General features: G+C 44.5%; 1 protein-coding gene across 2 annotated transcripts in view; it reads left to right on the top strand.

The window, feature by feature from the left end:
- Positions 1-784: 784 nt before the first annotated feature.
- The window catches only part of FAM234A (family with sequence similarity 234 member A), a 48,333-nt gene continuing 24,973 nt past the window's right edge, over positions 785-24,144 (top strand). Inside the window, exon 1 of one of the 2 annotated variants that reach the window (XM_044980507.1) lies at positions 785-919. The gene's annotated coding sequence lies outside the window, so the exon portion shown is untranslated. Of the gene's footprint in view, positions 920-7,805; positions 7,826-24,144 lie in introns of those variants that run through there. The other variant, XM_044980508.1, reaches the window with a different exon arrangement.

The raw sequence follows: 24,144 nt of genomic DNA on the forward strand, positions 1-24,144 counted from the left end.
TTGCTGCCCTTAAATTAATCACAACCCAGTAGCAGGTAGAGGGTAGGGTGTAGTTAGTGCTGCACTACTGGTCAGTTCTCTTGCAGCACCATGCTGCATGTTCTCTGCACTGTGGAGACACTCACTTCCAAAATCATTCCTGCTTCCTAAACTGTGGCCAAGATTTCTGCAGCGCTGGGCAGAGGTTTCTTAGGCCAAGTGGCAGGATAATCTCAGATGGGAAAAACATAGTTTGACTTCCACAGCAGCTTGGGCCAACCTGTGTTGCTGCTTTGTGGTGCCTGCCCCAGCTGTTCACCTCCGGCCAAGGTGCCTGAGCATGAAGTGCAGCTTGGTGGGTGCAGATACTAATCAGGTTCCTAGTTCAGGCACCACCCGGGCCCAAGGAGCTTCCAGCTGAGGGTTCCCAGTTTTGGTGGGAGGTATTCCTGGAGATTTCATCACAAGATATAATTTTAATTCCTTGAGACTCCAGGCTAATCCTGGAGGGTTGGCAACCCTATTACAGCTGATAAAATTTGGACTATTTCTAACCACAGTCAGGTTAGCCTGGGAACTGCCCCACACCAGCTGCCCTAGGCGCCACGGCTGGAAGAGCGGCAGCTGTACGCAGACCTCGGGCCGGGCCCTAGGCAGCCCGGCGCTCGCACGCGGAGCGGCAACCAGCCGTGCATGCGCATAAGCTCGTGGGGCGGGCCGCCAGCGGGCCACTCCCGTCTCGCGCAGGCGCACCTGGGAACCAACCCCGCGGGCAGAGAACCTAAGGGGACCAGAAGCGGAAATGGCGTCATGCCCTCAGCGGGGCGGAGTTAGGTGTGATGCTTGCGCAGCCCCATCCCTTCCGGCGGAGACACGCCCCGGGGCGGAGCCAAGAGAGTGGAGCGGAGCCGGTGGGAGGCCGGCCGGCAAGTGGTGAAGGGTGAGTGCGCGTGCGCTGAGGGGTACGGGACCCCCGCCCCTAATCTGCGGCGGGGGCCTGCCTGCGTGACTGTGTGTGTGGGTCAGAGCTACCCCCACCCCCACCCCTCCGGCTGTACGGGGTGTGTGTGTGCAGGGCTAGCCCCACCCCCACAACCTGTACTGGGAGGGGTCCCTGGGGGGGAGGGGTGTGCAGGGCTAGCCCCACCCCCACAACCTGTACTGGGAGGGGTCCCTGGAGGGGGAGGGGTGTGCAGGGCTAGCCCCACCCCCACAACCTGTACTGGGAGGGGTCCCTGGGGGGAGGGGTGTGAAGGGCTAGCCCCACCCCCACAACCTGTACTGGGAGGGGTCCCTGGGGGGGGGTGTGTAGGGCTAGCCCCACCCCCATAATCTGTACTGGAAGGGGTCGGGGGGGGGGAGTGCAGGGCTAGCCCCACCCCCACCACTTGTACTGGGGGGGTCCCTGGAGGGGGGAGTGCAGGACTAGTCCCACCCCCCACAGGTTGTACTTGGAGGGGGAGGACCCTTTGTGTGGGGGTAGTGTAGGGCTAGCTCCCCCCCTACAGCTTGTACTGGGGGGTTCCCATATGTAGTTCCCCCCCCCCCCCTTGTAGCTTGTACTCATCATGACTGGTCCTTATGACTGTGTGTGTGTGTAGGGGAATGGACGGTGTTATTCCCCCATCACCTACAATTTTTTTTTGGGAGGGGGGGGGAGGTTCCCATGACTCCCCTGTATGGGGCTGGGCCTTTTCTGGTGACACTCCTGTGCAGGGTCCTTCCCAGACACCAGGGCCCTGGAGGGCATGAAATTTACCAGTATGAGGCTTGGTGGGGAGGGGCACTCACAATGCCCCATGTGCTGGGGAGTGGCAGGACTGCAATGGATAGCTGGTTCTTTGGGGCCCTCTGGAAAGTGACCACAGACACCCATCACCAGGCTTCAGCAGTTTGTAGGGAACCCCATAACACTCAGGTTGTCTATATGCCGCTCATGCCTGAACATATGATCGCTTGCCTGGCTAAAATACATGAGTTTCTTTAATTGCTCCTATCTGTCTCTGTGCGGCTTTGGGCACTGATGCTCAGATTAAGAATGGTTTATTTCAGTGTAAACTAAATTGAAATAAACCTGTTTAATTTGCAATAAGAGTGTCTGGTTACAGACTTTCCATAAATAATAAGAGTCTAATTAAAAGCACTCTAGCTAATTTCATTGCCAGTTTGTGTGTAGGCAAGCCCTCTTCCCATCCTCCCCAGCCATATTGCTCATCTGGCTACAAATTGCAGATCATGGCCAGGAACAGATTATTCATGACTTGAGTTGAGACAAAACAAAAACAAACAAAAGGAAATATTTCTTCATACAATGCAGTCAACCTCTGGAACTCTGCCAGAGGACATTGTGAAGGCCAAGACAATAACAAGGTTTAAAAAATAACTAGATAAGTTCATGGAAGATAGGCCCATCAGTGGCTATTAGCCAAGTTGACAGGGAGGGTATCCCTAGCCTCTGTTTGCCAGAAGCTGGGAATGAGCAATGGGGATGGATCATTTGATGATTACCTGTTCTGTTCATTCCTTCTGAAGCACCTGGCACTGGCCACTCTCGGAAGACAGGATACTGGACTAGATGGGCCTTTGGTCTGACCCAGTATGGCCATTCTTATGTTCTCCATGCACCTTACAACCTGCACGCTGAAGCCCGTATTTACATCTTCGTCGCACTGGGTGCACCTACATGGCAGACAGAAATCCACAGCACTGAGCCTCAGAGGCCAGGTGTACAGACTAGCTGTATAGATGTTCGGGCTCAGGCTCTGAAGCCTGCCACCCTCCCTAGACTTCAGAGTCTAAGCTCTAGCCCAAGCTCAAATATCTACACAGCTATTGTTAATGCTGTAGTGGGAGCCCTAGTCTGTAGACCCGGGCTCTGAGACCTGCTGCTATAGGTTTCTGCTTGTTGTATAGATGTACCCATTGACATAAATTAAGGTAAAAGTAAAAGAAGCAGAGGCAAAAAGGCATCCTTTAAAAACTGGAAGATAAAGCCTAATGAGGAAATAGAAAAGAACATAAACTCTGGCAAGTGAAGTGTAAAAATATAATTAGAAAGACCAAAAAAGAATTTGAAGAACAGCTAGCCAAACACTCCAGAAGTAATAGCAAAAAAATATTAAGTACATCAGAAGCAGGAAGCCTGCTAAACAACCAGTGGGGCCACTGGATGATCAAGATACTAAAGGAGCACTCAAGGACGATAAGGCCACTGCGGAGAAACTAAATGAATTATTTGCATCAGTCTTCACTGTTGAGGACATGAGGGAGATTCCCAAACCTGAGCCATTCTTTTTGGGTGACAGATCTGAGGAACTGTCCCAAATTGAGGTGTCAGGAGAGGAGGTTTTGGAACAAATTGATAAACTAAACAGTAATAAGTCTCCAGGACTTGGTGGTATTCACCCAAGAGTTCTGAAGGAGTTCTAATGTGAAATTGCAGGACTGCTGTCATCTGTAACCTATAATTTAAATCAGCTTCTGTACCAAATGGCTGGAGGATAGCTAATGTGATGCCAATTTTCAAAAAGGGCTCCAGAGGTGATCCTGGCAACTACAGGCCAGTAAGCCTCACTTCAGTACCAGGCAAATTGGTTGAAACTATCATAAAAAACAAAACTGTCAGACACAGAGATGAACATAATTTATTGAGAAATAGTCAACGTGGTTTTTGTAAAGGGAAATCATGCCTCACCAATCTACTAGAATTCTTTGAGGGGGGGGTCAACAACCATGCGGACAAAGGTGATCCAGTGGATATAGTATATTTAGATTTTCAGAAAGCCTTTAACAAGGTCCCTCACCAAAGGCTCTTAAGCAAAATAAGCAGTCCTGGGATAAGAGGGAAGGTTCTCTCATGGATCGGTAACTGGTTAAAAGATAGGAAACAAAGGGCAGGAATAAATGGTCAGTTTTCAGAATGGAGAGAGGTAAATAGTGGTGTCCCCCAGGGATATGTACTGGGCCCAGTCCTATTTAACATATTCATAAATGATCTAGAAAAAAGGGTAAACAGTGAGGTGGCAAAATTTGCAGATGATACAAAACTACTCAGGATACTTAAGTCCCAGGCAGACTGCGAAGAGCTACAAGAGGATCTCACAAAACTGGGTGGCTGGGCAACAAAATGGCAGATGAAATTCAATGTTGATAAATGAAAAGTAATGCACATTGGAAAACATCCTAACTATACATATACAATGATGGGGTCTAAATTAGCTGTTACCACTCAAGAAAGAGATCTTGGAGTCATTGTGGATAGTTCTCTGAAATCATCCACTCAATCTGCAGCGGCAGTCAAAAAAGTGAACAGAATGTTGGGAATCATCAAGAAAGGGATAGATAATAAGACAGAAAATATTATATTGCCTCTATGTAAATCCATGGTACGCCCACACCTTGAATACTGCGTGCAGATGTGGTCGCTATATCTCAAAAAAGATATATTGGAATTGGAAAAGGTTCAGAAAAGGGCAACAAAAATTATTAGGGGTATAGAACGGCTTCCATATGAGGAGAGATTAATAAGTCTTTTCAGCTTGGAAAAGAGGCGACTAAGGGTGGATATGATAGAGGTCCATAAAATCATGAGCGGTATAGAGAAAGTACATAAGGAAGTGTTATTTACTCCTTATCATTATACAAGAACAAGGAGCCACCAAATGAAATTAACAGATAGCAGATTTAAAACAGTATTTTTTCACACAACACACTGTCAGCCTCTGGAGCTCCTTGCCAGAGTGTGTTGTGAAGGCCAATACTATAACGGGGTTCAAAAGGGAGCTAGATAGATTAATGGAAGATATGGCCATCAATGGCTATTTGCCAGGATGGGCAGGAATTGTGTCCCTAGTCTATGCCAGAAGCTGGGATTGGGTGACAGGGCATGGATCACTTGATGATAACCTGTCTGTTCATTCCCTTTGGGACACCTGCCATTGGCCACTGTCACAGGACAGGATACTGGGCTTGATGGATCGTTGGTCTGACCGGTATGGCCGTTCTTATGTTCTGAGGTCCCTGCGCTTAGGGCACTAACCTGGGACTTGGCAGACCCCAATTCAATACCCTGCTCAGTCAGAGATTATCTGTGTGACCTTAGGTGAGTCACTGAGCCTCAGGTCCATGCTTGGGATGTGCCCCTGTAAACATCCACAAAGCTCCTGCAGTATCCACCTTCAAAGCCCTCCTCGACACAATACTTTGCCATGATGCTTACAATAAACTTGATAGCGTTTAGGCTGCTGGTGTGCTGAGACCACAGTCTATCATGCTGAACGGTACTCTCATTGTTTTCTCATGCTCCCCCATCTGTCTATAGCTGTCGTCTCTTGTCTTATACTTAAACTGTAAACCCCTTGGGAGCAGGAAAGGCCTTTTTATTCTGTGTTTATACAGCACCTAGCACAATGGGGTACTGATTCAGGACATGGGCTCCTAGTTGCTATGGTAATACAAATAAATAGTAAGTACTTCCCAACATCACAGATGTTCAGATTAACTTCCCCTGATGTTCAGAAATCAACAACTATTCACCCTGTAGTGAGCACAGCCCTTTATCTCAGACTGAACTGACATGGAACCTACAAGACTGCTGTTAACATATTTTCTGTAAACTCCATGCTCCCATGAAAACACACTCCCTAAAGCATATTAGAAAAGCTTAAGAGAACACTCTGTTCGGTGATGCAATGGATTTGGATATGCACTTATGTTGCACTTACGGATGTCTTTTTGATCTCTAACGCTTACGGTCAACTTATAAAAAATCAGAAGAGAATAAACCTGGGTCCAGTGTTTGTACTGCACAAGCACACTATGCCTCCACCCAGATGTCAGGTGAATGTTCCGTGGAATCAGGCCCCAAGACATTACTGTTTTCGTTTCAGGAATTTCAAACAGTTGGTATTGCTCACTTATTTTTAGTATAGTTCAGCTCACAAGAACTACTTTCAAAGATATCCTCTAACCACACAAAACTAACTGAGTTGTTTCTTTTGGCTTGATATGTGGAAAGTGGTATTCTATACAGCTAGCAGAACTTCAAGCTGCACTTATTCATTCTTTTATCTCCGGATACTCTCTAATTCCTCAGCAGGGGCTGACAGAGTATGCTACAACTGGAGGTATCTTTCTGTATGACATCCAAAACTGAGGTCTAAAACTTTTCACATGAATGAAGGTGTTAGCCCAAAGCTCCTTGCCAAATTTCAGCTTGATTAATGTAGTTCAGTCTCCCCAACATTCTCCAGGTAGTTTCAAATGTAAGCCCTACTCCTCTCACATTAAACTGTTGTGTGATGTGCAAGTTCAACACTTGAGTTCCCTGCCCAAAGTAACTCCAGTTCAGTGACAGGCAATGAAATTCTTACATTAGTTTGCTATGTGCTCTGAGGCACATACTAAAGTAACCAACCTTCTACATTTCACTGTTGAAAAACGTGATTTCAGACAAACATTTTAGACTACTTAGTTTTTCCATTTTTGGGAATGCAAGGAAAGAAGAGCCACCCTACATCATAAGAACGGCCAGACTGGGTCAGACCAAAGGTCCATCTAGCCCAGTGGTTCCCAAACTTTAACAACTTGTGAACCCCTTTCACTAGAATGTCAAGTCTCGCGAACCCCCTGCTAAAAATGAATATTTCCAGGGATTTTCTCCTTTACCTGAGTATAAATTTTAAAAGCAATGATCTTGGAAATATAAAATTTGTTTTTATGTCATGCTTATTATACACTATTTATTATTATTTATCATTACAGTATTTTTATTACATTATGAAAATAGCAACACTCTTCCAAGATCTCACTTTTGTAGCTTGTATCACTTTGAATAAACCTGTTATAGGACAAGGCTTGTATGTTTCATCAAGGAGCACCAGATGTGAAACAGCATGAAGATATTTAAGAAGCCAACTCAAAGAGTTCCTCCTACACAAGCTTTCAGGTCTTGAGCAGTCTAGGCAAACAACACATATTACAACAAAGCTTAAACTTGTTCTTCATAATAATTTTTAAAACAATACTAGCTGCCTATTTAATTTAAAAAACAGCAAAAAATATCCACCTCCCTTTCCATTTCATATAAGGAGTCTTGAAGTTTAAATCTCCTCAGTGTGCTAGATATGCTTGCTTTGATCTGCTTCGCTCTTGGAAGTCCAGGGACTCCAGGCTGCTGGCCCTGTGCTGCCCAGGGACCCTAGCGACAGCTCTGTCTGCCATTAGGGATTTTTTTCCCAAGAACCCCCTGTAACATTTCATGAACCCCCAGGGGTTCACGAACCCCAGTTTGGGAACCACTGATCTAGCCCAGTATCCTGTCTTCTGATAGTGGCCAATGCCAGGTGCCCCAGAGGGAATGAACAGAACAAGTAATCATCAAACGATCCATCCCTTGTTGCCCATTCCCAACGAGGTGGGGTGCCCTCGTTAATAGTGAGGATAAGAATAACACTTATTTTTTTTAATTGATTTTTAAAACATTACAAATATTTTATTTCCATAGAGGAAAGTTGCTTTAATGTTGGTAAATAGGGATTGTGGTGTGTAACCACCACCTTCACCTCTGCTTTACTGTCTGTGCACTGCTTGATGCAGGGGTTGTATGGAAAAATAGTACATGTTGATGTAACTAGTGCATATTGAAATGCATACACATGTAGATAGAATAAAGGTGGCACAGGCGACCTCCATATTGTCTCTTGTTGGCTTTTGAGGGCATTACTTGCAACCGTAATATTGAGTGTAGTTGGGTTTTTTAGGGCGCTATAGAAATCGAGGACCTGTTTAAACTGTATCTCTGCTTTTGTACTGCAGTGCTGACCTGCAAAGTTCCCGGCTGTTCCAGGTCTCTTGAGTATTGTGTTGAATTTTGTAATTTTATTTTTTTTTATTTACTCAAATGTGCATTATTGGCTAGGATTCTGCTAGCAAGCTCTCTTCTAACATGGGCGAAAGGCTATGGTAGTAATCCACAGGGCCAATGAGTCCCCTTTTGTCCACTCGCTTAAATGACTGCATAATGACAGCCAGGCCTGGGCTTTTCAGTGCTTGTGGAAAGGTGCCATTAGTGCAGTGATGTGTGTTAGCAGCTTGTTTTTCCCCTCATATGAAGCAATGATTTAGATAAATTGTTCTTAGCTGCATGCTCTGAAACCAAAGTCTGGAAGCTCTGTTTTATTGACTTTGGAGCCAAGAATAGTTCATTTAATTCCATCAAGCCAGTGCAGCTAATGTCTAATACAAATTGTGGCAGCTTGTTTTTAACCTTATGCACTAAAGATCTTTGGAGCAGAAGGGCAAAACGATGACTTTTTGTTCCTACATTTTAAAAAATGGCTTGAATGATGAGATTGGAAGAATTTGTGTGCATACAAGCAAGCACTCCTTGTAGCAATGTTACTTGTGTAATGTGGCTGCTGCACACCTGGAGAAGGGAATAGATTTGATTCTAGAGCACAGGTTCTCAGACTGTGGTCCGCGAGCTCCATTCAGGTGGTCCACGGATAGTTCCCTCTAAGGTGCGCACCTGGGCGGCCGCACACAAGTGAATGAAGGCCACCTAGCTAATTAGTGGGGCCGTGCAGGCTCGGCTCCTCTAATTAGGTGCCTGGACCCTGGAGAAGATGCACATGTAAGGTGAGGGGGTGGTCTTGGGGGGGAATAGGGAGTAGGTGGGAGAGGGAAGTGGGGTGAGAAGAGGGGGTGGGGGGAATTTGGGACGTGCAGGGCTGTGGTGGCAAGAGAAAGAGGCAACTTTCCCCAGCTCCAGGGCTGCGGCTGCCGGGGAGAGACCTCCCTCCTTCCCAGCCCCAGCTGTGGGGCTGCTGTGGTGTGGGAGAGAGGGAGAGATGAGCTCTCCCCGCCCCGCTCCTTCCCAGTCCCAGCTTGGGGGCTGCTGCAACGGGAGGGAGAGGGCACATCCATCTCATTAGAAAGGTAAGACTACTGATATTAAAATATGAGTTGTGTGCTTTTATTAGTAGAACAAAAAAAGTTAATACTTTAAATCACCAAGTGGAAAGCCTCAGTTTAACAACTTTACAATAGTTAGCTAACTGTGCAAACAACATTTGGAAAGATCATTAAGTGGTCTGCCGAGACCCTCTGCAATTTTCAAGTGGTCTGCGGAAAAAAAAGTTTGAGAACCACTGTTCTAGGGAAGGATGCAATGGTAAATTGGTGACGACGTGCCCAGTGGATGGCCACACTTGACAACTGACCAGGGAACTGAGGGCTGTGTTTAGCTGGTATGAATTAGATTGGTTGCAGCTGCCTTTGTCTTTAATTAAGGTCCATCTTGACAAGGCTGTTCAGCGCGAGGTGAAACACTGCAGTATTGGGAACTTTCATCTCCATGGGCTGAACTTCCATATGTTAAAGATGAAGATTTTCTCTTCCCAAATTGTCCCTACTCCTCTGTGAGAGAGGTTCCCTAATATCTACTGTGATTGTGATTTCTAACCAAAACAATTCCTGCAGTCTCCTGCTTTCTGCTGCGTGATGGCCTCAGCCATTTGGTATTGGCCAAGGGAGTTTGGAGTGGGCGATGGGGAGGGTTCGGTAAAAAATTGCTTTGTTCACACAACCAGCTCACCGTGTTAGAATTCAAGATGTTAAACACCTGCCCAGCTTATCAGCATTCATTAGTCAGTTTATCACATTTTCTTACTTCTTACTGCAAAGTCATAATTTGTTAAGTTTCAGAGTAGCAGCCGTGTTAGTCTGTATCCGCAAAAAGAACAGGAGTATTTGTGGAACCTTAGAGACTAACACATTTTTTTGAGCATAAGCTTCCGTGTTGCATCCGAAGAAGTGGGCTGTAGCCCACAAAAGCTTATGCTCAAATAAATTTGTTAGTCTCTAAAGTGCCAGAAGTACTCCAGTTTTTTAAGTGTTCTAATCCTCTTTCTTTCCTCGGATTGAATTCATTCTTTTTAGATGACTGTGTCACATAGCAATGCTGAGGAGGCACTTTCCTTGTAAGCCACTGCCTCCAAGTGCTTTCTGTCTTGCTGGGGAAAAAAAAACTCCTGTTTAGCACTCAAAACTTGGTTTTCTGGCTGGTTTATTACATTCTATTCAGGGTGCATTGATTTAAATCACCAAGTGGAAAGCCTCAATTTAAATAATTGATTGTAATCAACATTTCCATTTATAGTTCAGTGATTGCCTAGAGAAAGGTGCATTCTCCTTGGTTGATATAACCATTAAAACGTTGATTTACAGCTAAATAGCGCCTTTACACTAGATTTGCTAATCTTTTTGCTACTTAGGAGGTACGCTATTTACATTGATTTAAGCAATTATCGCTTAATATTTTCAACTTCTTATTAATTGCACATTTTTAGTGTGTTAGAAAATAGTGAATGCTATATTGCTCATTTACTAGCTAATTAACTTTTTGCTTGTAAATTGTGTCAAGCTACATTAGGGATGGTAAATGGAATTTAATTAAACACAACAACATATACAATTAATTTTTATTAAACAAAACAATCTTAAATGTTTTGCATATTTAAACTTCTCTTACCAAAACATGTTTAACATATACAACTAAATGAGTTATTAAAGGAACAGAGGGATTAACTGTAATCAGTGAATTAAAAGGATTATTTCAAGGCAGCCTGAAAATTTTTTTAAATATGCTCATGTGAAAGTGACTGGGTCCAGGGGGCATGGCCCCATCACTTTTTACTGGCTGTAAGGGCAAGGAGGTGGCTCAGGAGAAAGGGGTGGTGCAGGGGGAGGGGTTCAGGGGGAAGGGATGGCGTAGGGCCCCCCCCACACACACTTTTAGGGAGCTTCCATTGCTCCTGACTGGAGCTTAAATTCTTACTTGCCTAAGTCTCTTGAAAATGAGAGTAACTTAGGCTGACCTATTGTGCATTATTTATAAAGTTTGACCTCAAATGGATATTTTTCCACCGATTCTTACAAGCAGCCTTTAACTCTTAGAGTTCATGGTAGATACTCATGGATTCAGCATATTTTTTTTAATTTAAATGTTTTAATATATAGTAAGTTTAGTCCTTAACATATTTTGTATTAAACTCAGATTTAAATTTAAGCAGGTTTATTTTTAAAAAGAGAAATTTATTATTTAAATAAAATAAAAAATATCAGTTTAAAATAAATTTTCATTAATCCACTCTCTATCTCTATTTTTGGCCATTTTATTGGGGGTGGGTAGGGGCTTTGAGCTCCTCCCTCAAATGGATAACCAAATTCAATTTAATTTTGACAGCTTCACACTTGCAGACTTGGTTCTAACAGGGAGAAAAATCCTTTAACATGTTAAGAAATGACCTGTGTGTGTGTGTGTGTGTGTGTGTGTGAAATCACAACTTCTTACTAATTGTTTTTAAAAACTAAAACTTTTTCCTGAAAGGAACACATGACTGCACACTGCAAACGGCTGCTGACTTCCTACTGGAAGAGCAGTTGCATGTGCTAGAACATATGTACCCTTCATGATGAAACAGGCAGCTAATGGGGTTTGTCCACTGTGGTTGGCTTTAATGTGAAGAGACAATCCACAGGGATGAGGGCTATATCCTGAGGGGTTTCGAGTTGTCAATGGAAATTGAAAACATTCAGCATGTCACAAGATTGGGCCCTGTGGCAGCACGTTGAATGTTCTATAAAGTATCTGAGATTTCTTTTATTTGGGTCTCCAGCATAAAAGTGTAGGAGAGAAGGAAACAAACTTTCATTCCAGAGAAGTAGGTTATTTCTGGGGAAAGCCATCGAGGGAGAGAGTGGGCGAATGATCTTGTGGAAATGGAAGATCATATTTCTGAAGACAAGAATGGGTGAAATAAGTCCATTTTTTCAACACAGCCACAGACCTCATTTCTGTAAATTAATGACTGAGAGACTTAGTGCATATTGTGGAGTTTTTGAATGATCAAATGAATGAAGGAAAATGATAGAGCAAGGGAGACGGCATCAGAAAATGTACTTCGGTGATTTTAACAGTTGTATCTTTACAAAGAAAACGCAGCACGAGTACACATTTAACAATAACACAGTATTTTAATATTCACAGATATGTACTCCTAAGCATTATAGCAAACCCCCCATCCTCACGCTCTCAAAAAAGGCGCATCAGAAGCTCAATGTACCTGGAATCAATTTGTCAAGCTCTCACGAACAGCCAAGTGTCTTCACAGTTGGATCTTGTGCCTCTATAGATTAATGCCAGTTTTTCCATGAGGGTGATATTGGCTAGCTCGAAGAATGTGAAGGGGAACAGCAGATTTACATTTTTGCAAAATGACTCTTGGCCACTATATGTGCTGCAGTAGTCCATTTCTTACCATTACTCAAAAGAGTAGAGATTTGAGAATGCCCAAAACACAGAGGCTTGGCATAGGGAAAACCCTACCCTAGTTGCCTTAGGTAGAACACCACACATTTTTTTCCCCCAAAGTGTGGATATACTTAGTTTTTGTATGTCAGTGTAAGACAGGTTTGCATTGGCGCTGTCACATCTCCAACATTTACTGTGTGGGGAGAGTCCAGCTTCATTGCAGTCACCCAGGAGTCCAGTAATGCTTGTAAACTTGTTCGGAAAGAAACCCAAAACCAAAGAACTGCATGTTCTGCATACATTGTGCCAGTTATTATCTCACTTGTCAGAAGAAATGGAGATTTTTAGCTTCATTTTCCATTGTTCTTTTATGGTACTGTATATTCAGTGGGATAGATTAAGGAATTCAGCCATTTGTATGTGTTTCCCGCAAAATATTTTTGGCTAACATTCTTATTCTTTTTAAGGTGCAATTCAAGTGGAGTGTTTGTGACCTGCCAGCCATTCCCCAGCTCCTTTATAATTTTGAGTTGAAGTTCATTGTAGAAAGGACCTTGATCTATTGGTAGCTGGTATTTATCAGTAAGATATGTGAAGAAGGCTAAAACTGTGTGTTCAGCAATATCTTTTATGGTTAATATGTCCTTGGTTAACCAGGCAGATTTGAGTTTTGAGCTATTAGCAAATTTAAATGAGGATTATTCCAGATTGGCATGGAAGCAAGGGTGGCTCAAGGCACCAGCGCACCAAGTGCATGCCGGGGGCGGCCTGCTGGTCGCCGTGAGGGCAGCACTCAGGCTGCCTTCGGTGGCATGCCTGCGGGAGGTCCGCCGGTAAGGAGAGTTGGTGAGATTAGAAGTAGCAATCAACTTGATTTTTATAGGGACAGTCCTGATATTTGGGTTGTTTTTTTATATGGGCTCCTATCCCCCCCCCCCCCCCCCATTCCTTGTCCTGATTTTTCACACTTGCTAGCTGGTCATTCCAACTCCAGCTGCAGAGTCCAAGCGCTCTACATGCCTTGCCAGTGTGGACACCTCAGGAGTTAGGGAAGGCAAATATTGTGTTTTTCCTTAAAGGTGCAGGTAACCATTTTAAAAATGGAAGTGCCGAGAGAGAGCACCCAAGAGGTTAACTAATTTTTCTTCAATCTCAACTCACATTGGGGATTGGGAAGAGTTGGTAGGACAGAACAATCTTATTAAAAACCTTAATTGAAAAGCCAGGTGATATAAATTGCAAATCAGGTAATCCCCTGCCCTCCATTTTGCCATGATTTCTTAAGTATCTTGTGGGTTATCCATGGTGTCTTTGTATTCCATAAAAATTGTTGTACAACTCTATTCTTGTGAAAGGTGAAGCAGGAAATGTAAATGGAATTACAATAAACACATACATTAATCTTGGTCCTACATTCATTTTAATAGCTTCTGCCTTTCCCGATAAATATATTGGTAGTGAATGCTATTTCTCAATGTCTTTTGTCACTTCTCTGAGTATGACATTCATGTTTGCAGATACTGTCTTTGATAAATCAGAGCATATCCTGATGCCTAGATAGGTTATCTCTTTGCATGAATGAAAGGAGAATTCTTGTAGTCCAAATCCATCTCAAATACAATCAATGTCCATCACTTGAGACTTGTTCCAGTTTATCCAAAATCTGGGATCTTGCTGAAGTAGGTTACTGCAGGTAGAATCGAAGAGGAAGAATTTTTGAGAGCGAGCAGAATATCATCCAGGTATAGGGTAATCTTGTACTCTTTACCCCAAATAGTAATTCCTTCAATGGAGAGGTGGGTGTCTGATATATGCTGCTCATGATTCCATGGCTATATCAAATAGTAGAGGCAATAGAGGGTACCCCAGACACATTCCTTGAGTTAACTGAAAAGTGGAGGAGATAACACCATTTGTCAGAATTGGTCAAATAGATTGGAATTGAACTTGCTGTGAGATGTATGAAGGGGTGCATAAAAGTCTTTATACTGTTAATTTTATCAGGTTCTAGTACAGAATGACTGTTGTCCTGTAGCAAAGAGGATGTAGTGTTATTGGATAAAGCCATTTTAATTTTCCTCGCAAGGAATTTGCTCGCTTTATCCCCGTATTCTTAATGCCTCTGTTTAATTCTATTAAGCATGAATTCAATCTGGGTGAACGTACATTCATGTATTTGTATTCTGAGGTAATGTGAGAGTGCAGCAGCTCATTATTCTAAGGATCAGCTTTGGTTTTTTTCCTCACACTTAGGCTGTGTCTACACTGCGCAATTTTTAATGACACGGCTGTACTGCTACAGCAGTGCTGCTAAAAGGCGCACAGTGTAGCCGCTGTTTGTCTGCAGGAGAGAGCTCTCCCGCCAACAAAAAATTTCCACCCCCAATGAGCGGCGTTAGTGAGTGGCATTACCATTGTCAGCAGGAGAGTGTTCCTGCCGATAAAGCCCTGTTCACACCAGTGCTTGTCCTCAGACAAAACTTTTGTCTTTCAGGGTTTGTTTGTTTGTTTGTTTGACACCTCTGAAGGACAAAAGTTTTTATTTTTCACTTGCCAGTGTACACAAAACCTTAGCAGCCTCCTCTGTTAAAGAACTAAGTAATTTATTCCTTTCTTCTCAGGTGCAAATTTTATGCATTCTCCCCTTAAGATAGCAGTGCTTTCCGTAAAGTTGGAGTCTCCCCTTAAGATAGCAGTGCTTTCCATAAAGTTGGAGTAGAGGAGACAGTATTTGTATTTTCCTTCAGGAAGTTGGTAATGGAAGTTTTCAGTCATCTGAAGAAATGTAGGGCCTTTATTAAGGAGATATGTGTTTAACTTCCACCTTGAGGATCTTGTAGCACTATGACCACTATCTATGTGAAGAGAAATTGGAGCATGATCAGAGATGATGATATTACTGACTTGAGCTGCCAGGCATGCAGGATGCCTGGCACCTTAAATTTCATAAACAAATCAGATCTGGAATAGGAGGCATGAACTGTGGAGAAATATGTGTAGTCACGCTTTGTAGGGTGCTTCAGTCTCCAAATACTCACTAGTCCAATATAGTTCAGTAGAGATAATGAATGGTTTGCACAGGCCTGAGATTTTCACCTGGAACACAGATTTGTCTCTGATATCATCCATGACAGCATTCCAATCTCCTCCTAGCTCCACTGGGCCATCAGCTCTGTGGAAATAGTGTCAATTATTTCTGTGATAAAGGGGGCGTTCCCACCACTAGGATTATATACACTCTCCACAAATTATCCTCTTAGTATTGAAAATACTTTCAGCTATTATGTACCTACCCTCTGGATCTGACCATGACTGACTAGTGCAGTGACAGGAGCGCCCCCTCCAAATATAGAAGTCAAACTGGGCCTATGCTAGTAACCGCAAATTATTTTTGTAATCTGTTTTCAATATTTTCTTGTTTCTCCTCAAGACTGATTACTCTTTGCCTTAATGAAGCATTCTCCATTTTAATTTCCTTTTTTATTGCAATTTTTTTCTTCATTATCTAAATAGATCAAACGAGCTTTGATTTCTTCCACATCATGAGAGCTCATGTATGTCTTGAGATTGAAAATACCAAATTTGATTTTTTTAAGTCCTCATAGCTGCAAAGTCCAGTGTGAGAGTTGGCTGGGTTTCCTTGGCCTTAGCTGCCATGGGTCATTTGGTGTTTGTTTTTTCCCAGCTGGATCCATGATAACATTGGCGCCAACTTCCCCACTTTCCCCTGGGTGCTCGACCTGCCCCTGGCCACGCCCCCACTCCACCCCTTCCATGTGGCCCCGCCCCTGCCAGATCTCTTCCCACCTCTGCCCCTGTTCCAACCCTTTCCCTGCCCCAACTCTGCCCCCTCCCTACCCCTATTTCAACTCCTTCCCCAAATCCCGGCCCCGCCTCCTCCCCTGAGTGTGCCATGTTCCCGCTCCTCCTCCCCCCACCACCCTCCCGGAGCTTGCTGTTTGGTGGCAGCTGGGGGGCAGCTCTGGGAGGTAGGCAGAGGAGCGGGGACACGGCACACTGAGGGGGAGGAGGAGGGGAGGCAGGCGGGGAGGGGAGCTTGGCTGCCAGTGGGTTCAGAAAACCCACTAATTTTTCCCCATGGGTGCTCCAGCCCCGGAGCACCCACAGAGTTGGTGCCTATGCATGGTAACACAACAGAAAGGGTCCCCCTCATCTAATTAATACATTTCAGAGAAAGTTATGGTTTATATACCTGGGAACCCGTAATTGACGAGGATTAGTGTGGGGCGGGGGGTTGAAGAGACCAGGAGTCAGGCAGCCACCTTCTCTATATGCCATGTGACACCCCCCCCACAATTGTAGCTTTAGTTTTAATTTAAAATCATATTTAATGTATTAATAAGTGCACCACAGTGTGTTTGACAAGGAGCTAGTTTTAGTAATGAAAGACCCCGCAGAAACCTCTGCTATTTAATCTTTAGGAAGTGTGGAGAAGTCAATACGCTTTCGTTGCAGATTAGAACACCTGTGGATGAATGAGGTGTGGGCTGGATAGTTTCTGCAGTAATCAATACAGATACCGTTAAGTTGCTGACTATTACAGATAGACCACTCACACTAAAAAACTAGTCAGCCAGACAAGTGGCGTTGGACTGAAGCTGCGTAGTCTGCAGGGCATTAAATGGCACTTGCATGCATGACATCTGATTGTTTGATGTATCAGGAAGTTAGTAATTATAACCAGTAGTCAGTCACCTTCATATTCCAGCTGAGTTAATGCTACGTTCCTATTTGATTTTAATAACTTGCTGTGCCCATTGACACCCTTCAGGGAAAAAAACAGCAAACATCTCACAGTTTGAACACATGATCATAATGAGAACTATTCCAGACAGGATGACTGTTCTCTTACGAAATGGCAAATGCGTTACTTTCTAAGATATGAAGTGGAATAGCACTCAGAAGCTTAAAGCACTTGCTGTGAATGCTCTCTAGTTTATGTTGTTCACCTGCAGTAGAGGGTTAAGATAAGTCTCCTGGATGAGATATTTGCTGCTTTCAAGAGAAGTTTGGTGCCAGTGGCAAAATGAGAAGAGTGAGAAATGAACAACCTCACAGGAGACAAACTATAGATACAGTTTAATGCACTGCCAGGGTCCTGAGTTCTCTTTGGGGCATGGTCTGATACTGCAAGGAAGATGAGACAGAATGAGGGGGTGATGAACATGGCACTTGGATACAAATTGACAATAAGGAGGTGAGAAATGACTCGTGCCACACGGAGGGGCCAAAAAGGGGCAGCGTCTCCTCAGAACCACCCTCCTCCTCGCCATACTGAGCTATCGTCATAACTGACAGGGAGATGGGTTAAAGTGGCTGATGAAGTTTTGCCTTGTGACTATTTGGCTTCCAGTATGTATTCAAAATATTATTTGGCTGAAGCTAAATTATAGGCTTTTGCCCAAATAACTATTCAGAGCAAAAGTTTAGTATAGCCCTAGTGTTGTGGGTGTTTCAAAGTGACTTTGCTGTTTAAAATGCTGCAGGTCTTTTCGGAGAGGAAAAATTCTTTTTGATTTTTGCAAAGTTTCTTCCGGATTTCAAGTTGGCCGTACTTGGTGCTCCCCAAGCACTAACATCAGCAGAGCAGACTTTGGCCCAGTCAGGCCCTGATTCTGCAGATGGGTCCCTAGTGAGTTCTGTGAGGCTCCACACAGACACATGTAGAATGCAGCAAAACCTCAAGAAAAATGGGAGCAGATCATGGGTGGTTGTGGGAGACATCAAGTGTGAAAGGAATGCTGCTTGAGAGAATGTAACTTTTTACACAGAGAACAGTTTGTGGAAGCTGTCTATTTTTTCATCCCGTCAATCACGTTCTATAGTTTCAAACATTTTGTCTGGCATACTGAAATGTTTCACCCTTAAGGTATGTGAAAACGCTGTGTTTAGTTCCTAAAATGGCAAGTTGTGTTTCAGACAGATTTATCTATCTGGGAAAGATGTAAACAAACTGTACTTTAGCCTCAGATCTAGAAAAAGTTACTTGCCCATGATGCATTGTTCAGGAATGAGGCAAAACTGGCATCATGTGGGATATTACTGTAGGTAGAGGCATGATGGCTCAGTGTTTCAGACCATGGACAATGAGCTAATCCATCCAGCAGACTGACATGACAACAAGTGAGAGGTTTGAGCTCAACAGCTGCTCTACAGGTAATTTGAAAGGAGAAGCTTGGAGGGTAGCTATACCTAGTACAGGGTGAGTTATTAGTCATTCTTGAAATTTAGTGGTACATTGCTTTCTTAAAGACTAAAGGGAGAAAAGGGAAGAAAACCTGGAGAGAAGATGGGAGATGAACTGATGAAAAGCAGAGAGTTAATTGTAAACATTTTAGTGATTTAAATAGCACGTTTCATTCACATTTACATCACAGGAGTGCAGCTGCAGCAGAGGGGTAGAGTCAAATCCCACAGCGGTGAGTGAATGTGTCTTCTGGCTGCGACACTGGCAACCTACCCTGTTGTATGGAAAGTGTACGCTGTTGTGTGCTGATATTTGAAAATTGGGCATTCCCTAGCAAAAGGCAGGGCCATAGGAGGTTGCTTTGCAGGTTCCATTCCATGCTCTTCTTCACTTTGACATGTGACTGATTCTAATCTTTTATCTCCACTGAAAAGAAGAATAGTCTTAGAAGTGTGAAGGTGGTCAGTTTGTAATGTGGACTAAATCTGTAAGTGTGTGAAATCCTCTGCTAAGGAATTATTTCCCAGCCTTATTGCCTGGGAGCCCTTCTTGGGATGTGCGGATTTGTTGGTGCCTGTCCCATTGTGCCGTGTCCTGTGCAGTTGCCATCGTGTCTCCTTTTCTCTCCCTTCCCCCCCTTGTTGTTTGTTCTTTTTTGGTGGTATTATCTGTCATCATTTTTTAGCTCCTTTCCCCTGGTGACTGCCTCTTCCCTGGTGGCCCTCCATCCCCATCCCCTCACTCACCAGAAAGCTGCATCCTTGAGGGAGAACTTCATGGGGAGCCACCTACCACCGCTACCCACAGGAGCAGAAGCGTACTTGCAGAGGGGATCTCATGACTGCAAGGCCATGGAGCTTTTCTCTTCTATGCCTGCACTGCTTGGACTAGCCTGGGGCTCCCCTGGGCTGAGAGTGTCTACTTTAGGGTATAAAGTGGTGACAGTCCAACAGCTGTTCATTCAAGCTTTTGGTACATATTACTTGCTGGGATTCCAAAGTATAACATGTAAATGGTTTTTCAAATAAGAAACCACTTTTGAGCAGTGAGTCTTAGTCAGTGGGAGTTAAAAGATGCTGATTACACAGCTGAGTTTAATTACATAATTGCATACTTAACCAGATTTGAACACCTGTTCTGGATTAATTTAACAAATGGGAGTAACCTGTGTTCTATACTACTGGCAGACAAAACATCAGCTGTTAAAAGACCGGAGAAAACAACTGAAAGTGGGGCTATTGTTTGTTTGGAGACGACTGGAAAACTAATTACCAGATTTCTTTGTGATTCAAAGAACAAACAGTTTGGGGTAGGGCTGGGTTGTTCTTTGCCATTTTCAGGGTCTGAGCTTTCCAGCTGCATTTGAATCACCAGCAGATTGGATTTCCAAATGGGCACTCCAACCCTCCCTTTACTCCAGTGGTGTGAGGCCAGGTCTATACTACAGACCTATATCAGTATAACTATGTCACTCAGGGGTGTGGATTATGCATAGTTATACCAACCTAACCCGCCCATGTAGAGAGCGCTAGGTTGGCAAGAGAGCTTCTCCCATCGGCATAGCTACTGCCTCTCGGGGAGGTGGATTTACTATGCCAGTGGGAGGAGCTCTCCCATAAGTGTAGGAGCATCTTCACTAAAGGATTAGAGCAGCGCAGCTGCACCGCTGTAGTGTTGTATGTGAAGATGAGCCCTTAGCCCTGGTCTGCACTGCAGAATTACTTCGGTATAACTGCGTCACTCGGGTGTGAATAATCCACACTCCTGAGCGACATAGTTATACCAATATAAGTCTGTAGTGTAAACCTGGCCTCACACCTACACACTAGTGTAGACAGCACTATGTCAGTGTGAGAGCTCCCTCTCATTGGCTTAGAGCATCTTCACTAGAAGCACTACAGCGGTACAGCTGAAACTCTGTAGTGTAGACCTGCCCTGAGTACTGCCTAAATAGGGAAACAAATGCTGTGGGTCATATTTTTTAGTTAGTCATTGTTGCGAATGAAGGGAAAGTTGCTGAGATTGTCAGTATAATTACCCCAGAATTTATTACCCTTGTCCAACCTTAAATGACTTTGAAATGATTTGTATCACATTATAAAAATAACTTCTCACGGAAAGGTTTGAGGCGTTATCATCAAACCAAGTCCAGTGGAGAATCCACTTTCCTGCTATTGTGGTAGGATAGGGGGTGGATTTAATTATGGGTGATGGGTGCATTCTATCACGTCAGAAGCTGCTCTAGCATGATGGCACAGCTCCTAGTGCAGAAATGCTGGGCTGAGCTACCCTGGGGCTTCCAGTTGATGCTTAATGTAGCAATGAGCAGCACTACTTGGATGCTCAGCCTATGGCTGGGGAATCATCCCAAGAACCTGTCCTGGTGCTCGGGGCTCCCTTCCTGGTGCTTACCAGTGCAATATTACCTGTATTGCCAGGACCTCCTGCTACAAGAACTAAATGATACCTGATTCACTTGCTCAGACAGATGATCAAGGAGGAGAAAGTGGCAAACCAGCAAAATGGCCAAATCTGAGTGGGAAATCTATATGCAAGACCATTCCTTCCTCTGTTCCATTCCTAGTTGGAATGCTTCCTAGCATTGACTCTTCCCATGTCAAGTTTCTGGCCAGCAGAGCTGGTGGATGTGCAGCACCCAATGTCACAAGGAAGCAAGGTGTGTCTGCCATAGGATTGCCTGGCGTCTGGTTTTTGAAAAGAACACCCAGTTGAAAAGTTAAAAGTCCGGTCGGCAGCTCAGCAGGGGCCCAGGGCTAAGGCAGGCTTTCTGCCTGCCCTAGCTCTGTGTGGCTCCTGAAAACGTCCGCTAGGTCCCTGCAGCCCCCAGGCACATGGGTGGCCAGGGAGGCTCCACGCGCTGCCCGCACTCTGAGTGCAGGGTAAGCAGGTTGCATTGGCCAGGAACCATGACCAATGGGAGCTGCAGGGGCAGTGCCTGCAGGCGTGAGGGCAGTGCATGGAGCCACAGGGACCTGGAATCCACTTCCTGGGAGCCACGGTAAGTGCTGCTAGGACCTCACATTCCCTCCTGCACCCCAACCCTCTGTCCCAGCCCGGAGCCACCTCCTGCACCCCCAACCCCTCATCCCTGTCCTCACCCCAGAGGCTGCACCCCCCTGCATCCCAACCCCCTCCCCCAGCCCAGAGCCCTCTCGTGCACCATAAATCCCTCATTTCTGGTCCCACCTAGAGCCTGCACCCCCAGTCCAGAGATCATAGCCCCCTTCATCCAAACCTCTCATCCCCAGCCTCACCCCAGAGCCCGCACCCCCAGTCGCAGCCCTTACCCCCCCACACACACCCCAACCCCCTGCCCCAGCCCGGTGAAAGTGAGAGAGAGTGGGGGATGGAGTGAGTGGGGACAGAGCCTCAGAAGGGGCGGGGCCTCAGGGAAGGAGCATGGCAGGGATGTTTGGTTTTGTTTGATTAGAAAGTTGGCAACCCTAGTCCACCACCCAGTTTTCTCTGACTTCTGAGGCAGGTTGATTTACTAGATGTGGACAGGACCTGTAGGAAAAGGTGAGGTTTTTAAATTATTGCTGACTCTTGTGGTGATACGGAGGCAGTTATAGCTGTTGGAGCTCTATTCTGGTACAAAATGATGTTCTTATAAAAAAAAATTGCCAGGGATTTATGCTGCTTAAAACACATTTGTATAAATCTAACGAAATGTAGTAGGTGGATGGGTGAGCTGGCCAGTCTGATTCCCCTTCTGAGTCACTTACTGGCTGTCCACATGAGCTCCTGCCCCTGGCTCTGGTAGCACCATGGTTTTCTCAGTGCTCTCATTCCTCTGCTTCAAGGCCCTTTGTTGTCAGTCACCACTTTGCACCTCCCCTCTTCCCCCTCCCCCCCCCCGGTTCCCCGATGGCTCTTATGGGGATAGAAATGGAGTGGTAAGCTCTCCACAGACAAACAGTTTGCTTCCAGAAACACTGGAGTTGTGTTAGATTTCAGTAGATCTTCCCATGCTAAGGTGTGCTTGTCTTTTCATTTGTACCCACTTTACTTTGCTAGTTTGGATAAAATGGAACCCAGATGCAAACAACCCCTGATCAACAAGGCCGTCTCAATTCTCCTTTTCTTTAATCAGATATTTGAAGCGGCTTTGTCCACCTTTTATCTGGGATTTTTCATTGGAGGGCTAGGCACCATCTTATGCTGTACCATTAGGCACATAGGATTCTTACTACTCACCCTTGCCAGATGGAAAAAATGCAGCATAAGTGTTGACCCAGGTCTGAGGGAGGAAGCAGTTCTGTTCATGCAGTATCTGCTCCAAAGGACCTCAGGCCGTAATGACCATGTGTGTTTCCTTTTAACACTGAAGAGTGTGTGTGAGAGAGTCTCTCTCTCTCTCTCTCTCTCTCTCTGGCTGGTGAATCTTGTCCACATGCTCAGGGTCTAACTGATTGCCATATTTGGGGTTAGTAAGGAATTTTGCTCCAGGTCAGATAGGCAGAGACCCTGGAGGGGTTTCGCCTTCCTCTGCAGCGTGGTGCACAGGTCAGTTGTAGGTTTAAACTAGTGTGAATGATGGATTCTCTAATTTGAAGTCTTTAAATCATGATTTGAGGCCTTCAGTAACTCAGCAGAGGTTATGCATAAGGCTGCGATTCTGTCATGGAGGTCAAAGATTCCATGATACAAAGAGATGTTTTTGTGTTCTTGAAAATTCCGATGAAAGCGTTAGATTTGAGAAAAAAATGAGAAATCACTTATTTCCTTTAAAATCTGCAGTACAACAAGTGTCAAAAATCCCATTTCGTGCATCATTGTTTCCAGGGCCTGCATTAAGGGATAGGAAGCAGGGCAATTGTCCGGAGCCCCAAGCCGGGGGGGCCCTATGAAGCCCAGGCAGCAGGACTCGGGCATCAGCCCCGGGTGACGGGGCTTAGGCTTCAGCTTTGTTTATATTTTCATTATTTACTGTTTATTGCCTGTGTCCTGTCCATGACTTTTAATAAAAAATACCCGTGCCAAAATCATAGCCTTAGTTATGCGTCTATTACAGGAGTGGGTGGGTGAGGTTCTGTGGCCTGCAATGGGCAGGAGATCAGATGAGATGATCATGATGGTCCCTTTTGGCCTTAAAGTCTATGAGATCTGCTGCTGAGACTCCTGGAGAGGTAAATTATTCAGACAGAAATTGGGCATGTGACTGCTCAGGGCATGGCTCTGGAAAATTGACTTTGTCATCATGTTTATTGGCTCTTAAATAATCTTTTATGACAAGCTGTAGTGCAGCTTTTGTTCAAGGCCATTGGAACATTATATTTTTCATTCTTCCTTTCTCTTTCCCCAACAGTTAAATGAGGCCTGAAAACTAACCTGGTGTAAAATTGATTTTTATTATGATTGTAGGTTTTAAGCTCTGGGTTTCTGTGATGTGCCTGATTTTTTTTAAAGCTATTACTAGTGGCTTTTAGAATAAATTAACAAGCAAACCAACCTGATTATTTGCTTACGTGTCACATGAGCTGTGCTGGTCTCATGAATGTGACTCTGTTTTGACAGACAGAGAAACAAAAGATGCCTTGGTAGACCCAAAGGAAGGAGTTTACCCAAGCTCATTTTCATCTATATCTACTATTTTTCATTAATTTCCCTTACGATCCTCACT

This window comes from Mauremys mutica, chromosome 11 (assembly GCF_020497125.1).
Source record: "Mauremys mutica isolate MM-2020 ecotype Southern chromosome 11, ASM2049712v1, whole genome shotgun sequence".
Classification (NCBI taxonomy): domain Eukaryota; kingdom Metazoa; phylum Chordata; order Testudines; family Geoemydidae; genus Mauremys; species Mauremys mutica.